Source organism: Schistocerca serialis, unplaced genomic scaffold (genome assembly GCF_023864345.2).
Source record: "Schistocerca serialis cubense isolate TAMUIC-IGC-003099 unplaced genomic scaffold, iqSchSeri2.2 HiC_scaffold_867, whole genome shotgun sequence".
Classification (NCBI taxonomy): domain Eukaryota; kingdom Metazoa; phylum Arthropoda; class Insecta; order Orthoptera; family Acrididae; genus Schistocerca; species Schistocerca serialis.
This window is the reverse complement of record NW_026048482.1, coordinates 711,361-718,848: the sequence shown is the minus strand read 5'-3', so window position 1 is coordinate 718,848 and position 7,488 is coordinate 711,361.

Here is a 7,488-nt window from a genome sequence, read left to right as displayed (position 1 = left end):
TACTTATGTCGGTATTGTGCCTTTTGTATTTAATACCGATGCAATTTCTGTGTGTCGTCGTCAATAAGAAAGTCCATGGGATACAGTAAACCTGAAGTGAAGCATCGGAATCCAAAACCGGTCACAGAGTAAAGGTTCAAATCATAGGCAGTAAGATGAGCCATTCTTCTTGTACATGTGTCGGCATTGTGCCTTTTGTATTTATTTCCGATGCAATTTCTGTGTTACATCGTCAATAAGAAGGTCAGCTGGATACAGTAAACCTAAAGTGAAGCATCGGAATCTATAACTAGTGTCACAGGAATGGTTTAAACATAGACACGAACTATAGCCAGTCTTCTTGTACTTGAGTCGGCATTGTGCCTTTTCTATTTAATTCCGATGCAATTTCTGTGATTCATCGTCAATACGATGGTCAGAGGGATACAGTAATCCTGAAAAGGAGCATCGGAATCCATAACTAATGTCACAGGAATGGTTCAAAACATAGACAGTAAGAAGAGTAAGTCTTCTAGTACTTATGTCGGCATTGTGCCTTTTGTATTTAATTCCGATGCATTTTCTGCGTTTCATCGTCAATAAGAGGGTCAGAGGGATACAGTGTACCTGAAGTGATGCACCGGAATCCATAACTAGTGTCACAGGAATGGTTCAAAACATAGATATTAAGAAGAGTTTGTTTTCTTGTACTTAAGTCGGCATTGTGCCTTTTCTATTTAATTCCGATGCATTTTCTGTGTTTCGTCGTCAATAGCAAGGTCCAAGGGATACAGTAAACCTGAAGTGAAGCATCGGAATCTAAAACCGGTCTCACAGGAAAGGTTCAAAACATAGACAGTATGAAGAGCCAGTCTTCTTGTACTTGAGTCGGCATTGTGCCATTTGTATTTAATTCGGATGCAATTTCTGTGTTTCATCGTCAGTACGACGTTCAGAGGGATACAGTAAACCTGAAGTGAAGCATCGGATTCGGTAACTAGTGTCACAGGAATGGTTCAAAGCATAGATAGTAAGAAGAGTCAGTTTTCTTGTACTTAAGTCGGCATTGTGCCTTTTGTATTTAATTCCGATGCACTTTCTGTGTTTCTTCGTCCATAAGAAGGTCACCTGGATACAGTAAGCCTGTAGTGAAGCATCGGAATCTATAACTTGTGTCACAGGAATGGTTCAAAACATAGACAGTAGGAAGAGTCAGTCTTCTTGTACTTAAGTCGGCATTTTGCCCTTTTTTTTTACTTCCGATGCACTTTCTGTGTTTCATCGTCAATAAGAAGGTCAGAGGTATACAGTAAACCTGAAGTGAAGCATTAGAATCTATAACTAGTGTCACAGGAATGGTTCAAAACATAGACAGTAAGAAGAGTCAGTTTTCTTGTACTTCAGTCGGCATTGTGACTTTTGTATTTAATTCCGATGCAATTTCTGTGTTTCATCGTGAATAAGAAGGCCCAAGGGATACAGTAAACCTGAAGTGAAGCATCGGAATCCAAAACCGGTCACACAGGAAAGGTTCAATGCATTGACACTAAGAAGAGCCAGTCTTCTTGTAATTTAGTTGGCATTGTGCCTTTTGTATTTAATTGCGATGTAATATCTGTGTTTCCTCGTCAATAGGAAGGTCGGAGGGATACAGTAAATCTGAAGTGAAGCATCGCAATCTATAGCTAGTGTCACAGGAATGGTTCAAAACATAGACAGTAAGGACAGTCAGTTTTCTTGTACTTAAGTCGGCATTGTGCCTTTTGTATTGAATTCCGATGCAATTTCTGTGTTTCATCGTCAATAAAGAGGACAGAGGGATACAGTAAACCTGAAGTGAAGCATCGGAATCTATAACTAGTGTCACAGGAATGGTTCAAAGCATAGACAGTAAGAAGAGTTGTTTTCTTATACTTAAGTCTGCATCGTGCCTTTTGTATTTAATTCCGATGCATTTTCTGTGTTTCATCGTCAATAAGATGGTCAGAGGATACAGTAAACCATAAGTGATACATCGGTATCTATAACTAGTGTCACAGGAATGGTTCAAAACATAGATAGTAAGAAGAGTTAGTTTTCTTGTACTTAAGTCGGCATTGTGCCTTTTCTATTTAATTCCGATGCAATTTCTGTGTTTCGTCGCCAATAAGAAGGTCCAAGGAATACAGTAAACCTGAAGTGAAGCGTTTGGAATGTAAAACCGGTCTCACAGGAAATGTTCAAATCATAGACAGTAAGAAGAGTCGGTCTTCTTGTACTTGGGTCGGCATTGTGTCTTTTGTATTTCATTCCGATGCAATTTCTGTGTTTCATCGCCAATAAGGTCAGCTGGATACATTAAACCTGAAGAGAAGCATCGGAATCTATAACTAGTGTCACAGGAATATTTCAAATCATAGACAGGAAGAAGAGTCAGTTGTCTTGTACTTAAGTCGGCATTGTGCCGTTTGTATTTAATTCCGATGCAATTTCTGAGTTTCGTCGTCAATACGAAGGTCCAAGGCATACAGTAAACCTGAAGTGAAGCATCGGAATCTATAACTAGTGTCACAGGAATGGTTCAAAGCGTAGGCAGTAAGAAGAGGCAGTCTTCTTGTACTTATGTCGGCAATGTGCCTTTTCTATTTAATTCCGATGCAATTTCTGTGTTTCGTCGTCAATAAGAAGGTCCAAGGGATACAGTAAACCTGAAGTGAAGCATCGGAAACTATAACTAGTGTCACAGGAATGGTTCAAAGCATAGGCTGTCATCTTGTACTTGAGTCGGCTTTGTGCCTTTTGAATTTAATTCCGATGAAATTTCTGTGATTGATCGTCAATAAGATGGTCAGAGGGATACAGTAAACCTGAAGTGAAGCATCGGAATCTATAACTAGTGTCACAGGAATGGTTCAAACATAGACAGTAAGAGAGCCAATCTTCTTGTACTTGAGTTGGCATTGTGCCTTTTGTATTTAATTCCGATGATATTTCTGTGTTTCATCGACAATACGAAGGTCAGAGGGATACAGTAAACCTGAAGCGAAGCATCGGATTCTATAATTTGTGTCACAGGAATGGTTCAAACATAGACAGTAGGAAGAGTCAATCTTCCTGTGCTTAAGTCGGCATTGTGGCTTTAGTTTTTAATTCCGATGCAATTTCTGTGTTTCATCATCAATAAGAAGGTCGGAGAGATACAGCAAACATAATGTGAAGCATCGGAATCTATAATTGGTGTCACAGGAATGCTTCAAAACATAGACAGTAAGAAGTGTCAGTTTTCTTGTACTTAATTCGGCATTGTGCCATTTGTATTTGATTCCGAAGCAATTTCTGTGTTTCATCGTCAATAAGAAGGTCACAGGGATACAGTAAACCTGAAGTGAAGCATCGGAATCTATAACTAGAGTCACAGGAATGGTTCAAAACATAGGCTTTAAGAAGAGCCAGTCTTCTTGTACTTGAGTCGGCATTGTGCCTTTTGCATTTAATTCCGAAGAAATTTCTGAATTTGATCGTCAACAAGAAGGTCAGAGGGATACAGTAATCTTGAAGTGAAGCATCGGAATCTATAACTAGTGTCACAGGAATGGTTCAAAACATAGACGGTAAGAAGAGTCAGTCTTCATGTACTGAAGTCTTCATTGTGCCTTTTGTATTTAATTCCGATGCAATTTCTGTGCTTCATCATCAATAAGAAGGTCAGCTGGATACAGTATACCTGAAGTGCAGCATCTGAATCTATAACTAGTGTCACAGGAATGGGTCAAAACGTAGACAGTAGGAAGAGTCAGTCTTCTTGTACTTAAGTCGGCATTGTGCCTTTTGTAATCAATTCCGATGCAATTTCAGCTTTTCGTCGCCAATAAGAAGGTCACGGGATACAGTAAACCTGCAGTGAAGCATCGGAATCTATAACTAGTGTCACAGGAATGGTTCAGAACATAGACAGTAAGAAGAGTCAGTTTTCTTGTACTTAAGTCTTCATTGTGCCTCTTCTATTTGATTCCGATGCAATTTCTGTGTTTCGGCGTCAATAAGAAGGTCCAAGGGATACGGTAAAAATGAAGTGAAGCATCGGAATCTAAAACCGGTCTCACAGGAAAGGTTCAAAACATAGACAGTAAGAAGAGCCAGTCATCCTGTGCCTGAGCCGGCATTGTGCCTTTTGTATTTAATTCCGATGCAATTTCTGTATTTTATCGTCAATAGGAAGGTTAGAGGGATACAGTAAACCTGAAGTGAAGCATCGGAATCCATAACTAGTGTCTCAGGAAAGGTTGAAACATAGACAGTAAGAAGAGTCAGTTTTCTTGAACTGAAGTAGGCATCGTGCCTTTTGTATTTAATTCCGATGCAATTTCTGTGTTTCGTCGTCAATAGGTATGTCCAAGGGATACAGTAAACCTGAAGTGAAGCATCGGAATATAAAACCGGGCTCACAGGAAAGGTTCAAATCATAGACAGTAAGAAGAGCCAGCCTTCTTGTACTTGAGTCGGCATTGTGCTTTTGTGTTTAATTTCGATGCAATTTCTGTGTTTCATCGTCAATGAGAAGGTCAGAGGGATACAGTAAACCTGAAGTGAAGCATCGGAATCTATAACTACTGCCACAGGAATGGTTCAAAACATAGACAGTAAGAAGTGCCAGTTTTCTTGTACTTAAGTCGGCATTGTGCCTTTTGTATTTAATTCCGATGCAATTTCTGTGTTTCGTCGTCAATGGCAAGGTCCAAGGGATACAGTAAACCTGAAGTGAAGGATCGGAATCTAAAACCAATCTCACAGGAAAGGTTCAAAACATAGACAGTATGAAGAGCCAGTCTTCTTGTACTTGAGTCGGCATTGTACCTTTTCTATTTAATTCCGATGCAATTTCTGTGATTCATCGTCAATACGATGGTCAGAGGGATACAGTAAACCTGAAGTGAAGCATCGGAATCCATAACTAATGTCACAGGAATGGTTCAAAACGTAGACAGTAAGAAGAGTCAGTTTTCTTGTACTTAAGTCGGCATTGTGCCTTTTGTATTTAATTCCGATGCAATTTCTGTGTTTCTTCGTCCATAAGAAGGTCACCTGGATACAGTAAGCCTGTAGTGAAGCATCGGAATCTATAACTTGTGTCACAGGAATGGTTCAAAACATAGACAGTAGGAAGAGTCAGTCTTCTTGTACTTAAGTCGGCATTTTGCCTTTTTTTTTTATACTTCCGATGCACTTTCTGTGTTTCATCGTCAATAAGAAGGTCAGAGGGATACAGTAAACCTGAAGTGAAGCATTAGAATCTATAACTAGTGTCACAGGAATGGTCCAAAACATAGACAGTAAGAAGAGTCAGTTTTCTTGTACTTCTGTCGGCATTGTGACTTTTGTATTTAATTCCGATGCAATTTCTGTGTTTCATCGTCAATAAGAAGGACACAGGGATACAGTAAACCTGAAGTGAAGCATCGGAATCTATAACTAGTGTCACAGGAATGGTTCAAACATAGACAGTAAGAGGAGCCAGTCTTTTTGTACTTGAGTCGGCATTGTGCCTTTTGTATTTAATTCTGATGCAATTTCTGTGTTTCGGCGTCAATAAGAAGGCCCAAGGGATACAGTAAACCTGAAGTGAAGCATCGAAATCCGAAACCGGTCACACAGGAAAGGTTCAAAACATAGACACTAAGAAGAGCCAGTCTTCTTGTAATTTAGTAGGCATTGTGCCTTTTGTATTTAATTGCGATGCAATATCTGTGTTTCCTCGTCAATAGGAAGGTCGGAGGGATACAGTAAACCTGAAGTGAAGCATCGCAATCTATAGCTAGTGTCACAGGAATGGTTCAAAACATAGACAGTAAGAACAGTCAGTTTTCTTGTACTTAAGTCGGCATTGTGCCTTTTGTATTGAATTCCGATGCAATTTCTGTGTTTCATCGTCAATAAAGAGGTCAGAGGGATACAGTAAACCTGAAGTGAAGCATCGGAATCTATAACTAGTGTCACAGGAATGGTTCAAAGCATAGACAGTAAGAAGGGTCTGTTTTCTTATACTTAAGTCTGCATCGTGCCTTTTGTATTTAATTCCGATGCATTTTCTGTGTTTCATCGTCAATAAGATGGTCAGAGGATACAGTAAACCATAAGTGATACATCGGTATCTATAACTAGTGTCACAGGAATGGTTCAAAACATAGATAGTATAAAGAGTCAGTTTTCTGTACTTAAGTCGGCATTGTGCCTTTTCTATTTAATTCCGATGCAATTTCTGTGTTACGTCGTCAATAAGAAGGTCCAAGGAATACAGTAAACCTGAAGTGAAGCGTCGGAATGTAAAGCCGGTCTCACAGGAAATGTTCAAATCATAGACAGTAAGAAGAGTCGGTCTTCTTGTACTTGGGCCGGCATTGTGTCTTTTGTATTTCATTCCGATGCAATTTCTGTGTTTCATCGCCAATAAGGTCAGCTGGATACATTAATCCTGAAGAGAAGCATCGGAATCTATAACTAGTGTCACAGGAATATTTCATATCATAGACAGGAAGAAGAGTCAGTTGTCTTGTACTTAAGTCGGCATTGTGCCGTTTGTATTTATTTCCGATGCAATTTCTGAGTTTCGTCGTCAATACGAAGGTCCAAGGCATACAGTAAACCTGAAGTGAAGCATCGGAATCTAAAGCTAGTGTCACAGGAATGATTCAAAGCATAGGCAGTAAGAAGAGGCAGTCTTCTTGTACTTAAGTCGGCAATGTGCCTTTTCTATTTAATTCCGATGCAATTTCTGTGTTTCGTCGTCAATAAGAAGGTCCAAGGGATACAGTAAACCTGAAGTGAAGCATCGGAAACTATAACTAGTGTCACAGGAATGGTTCAAAGCATAGGCTGTCATCTTGTACTTGAGTCGGCTTTGTGCCTTTTGAATTTAATTCCGATGAAATTTCTGTGATTGATCGTCAATAAGATGGTCAGAGGGATACAGTAAACCTGAAGTGAAGCATCGGAATCTATAACTAGTGTCACAGGAATGGTTCAAACATAGACAGTAGGAAGAGTCAATCTTCTTGTACTTAAGTCGGCATTGTGGTTTAGTTTTTAATTCCGATGCAATTTCTGTGTTTCATCGTCAATAAGAAGGTCAGAGAGATACAGCAAACATAATGTGAAGCATCGGAATCTATAATTAGTGTCACAGGAATGCTTCAAAACACAGACAGTAAGAAGTGTCAGTTTTCTTGTACTTAATTCGGCATTGTGCCATTTGTATTTGATTCCGAAGCAATTTCTGTGTTTCATCGTCAATAAGAAGGTCACAGGGATACAGTAAACCTGAAGTGAAGCATCGGAATCTATAACTAGAGTCACAGGAATGGTTCAAAACATAGACAGTAAGAAGAGTCAGTCTTCATTTACTGAAGTCTTCATTGTGCCTTTTGTATTTAATTCCGATGCAATTTCTGTGCTTCATCATCAATAAGAAGGTCAGCTGGATACAGTATACCTGAAGTGCAGCATCTGAATCTATAACAAGTGTCACAGGTATGG